The following is a 1,244-nucleotide window of genomic DNA, read 5'->3' as shown; positions in this document are numbered from 1 at the left end:
TATAAATTTTGCTATTCTATTTCTAAATTGGGTATGATGAGAAATATCATCACTTTTTCATTGCTTATTAGATTAATATTTTTATACTGAACAAAATAATTTCTCTCAGTCCTCCTTTGTACTTATAATCAAATATTTTAAGCATTTTTCAAAATTTTAACCCATTTTCTTTCATTTTCAAGTATTTCAAATTCCTGATTAGACAAATTTATACCTATAAGCAAAATATTTTCAAGAACTCAAATATTTTTGAAAGAGAATTATTTGTATACTTAGAATTATTTACATTATTCAGAAATATAGCAAATAATTTTGTCCACAGCTTATTATTGTCAGGCCAGAAGGGAATTCAAAGACTTCAATAATAGCAGCTGCTTTTATACCTGGATACTTCCCTACTCTATATATCCATCCCATCAGAAAAATTATTACTTTTGCACCATGAAAGGTTTCAAAAACCATTGATCTATCTCTTAATTCATAACCAGCCAATTACAAAGGTCCCATCTAGCATCCTTTAAGTTCCTCCAAAACAGAATATAGGTCACTGATAATCCCACCTGAGATTATTTCTTAGGAAGTCTCATTATCTGATCATTGTCATCAAAAGTAGTAGGCTCACCACTACTGAGTCGAGGCACTCAACCAATTTAACGGGACAGCCCCAGGGTGTGCCTACACGAAGGGGAATCAACTATCATGCTAGAAAACCAAATATTTATGTAAATCACTCTGCAAATGTTTTATAAAAAACATTTACTGTGGAGTCTTGCCACTTGAACTGTAAATGACCATATCTAAGTAATCAAGCGATTAGTTTATTGCTTATATCTGGGATCTTGAACCTACAAAAACCTTCTTCCCCTTGAAGCCACTGACACTGACTCAGGAATACATTTGGCCCTCCTCTCCTCTGATCATGCCTCCCTTCCTCAAGTCCTGCTTGTACAACTCCCATATCTTTGCTCTTAAATTTACTAGTCGATTATGACTCTGTGCGCACCTGTTTTGGAGGTGACCAGCCAATGTGAAATGAAGACAGGAGTCTGGATTCTGAATGTAGGTGTATTGGATGTTGCTTTGGGTGGGAGAGGTTGCAGATGTCCCTGGCATTGTTGAGTAAGGATGGGAGAGACAGGCAGTCACATCTGCTTAAAAGCCTCCCTCCCTTCAAATTGCAGATGAGTAAGCCACAGTGTGCTCCCTCCTGGTGATGGATTCACTCTCTTTCGAGAACTAGAAGG

Source organism: Phyllostomus hastatus, unplaced genomic scaffold (assembly GCF_019186645.2).
Source record: "Phyllostomus hastatus isolate PE091 unplaced genomic scaffold, TTU_PhHast_1.1 phas_contig_34, whole genome shotgun sequence".
NCBI classification, from domain to species: domain Eukaryota; kingdom Metazoa; phylum Chordata; class Mammalia; order Chiroptera; family Phyllostomidae; genus Phyllostomus; species Phyllostomus hastatus.
This window is presented reverse-complemented; position numbering follows the sequence as displayed.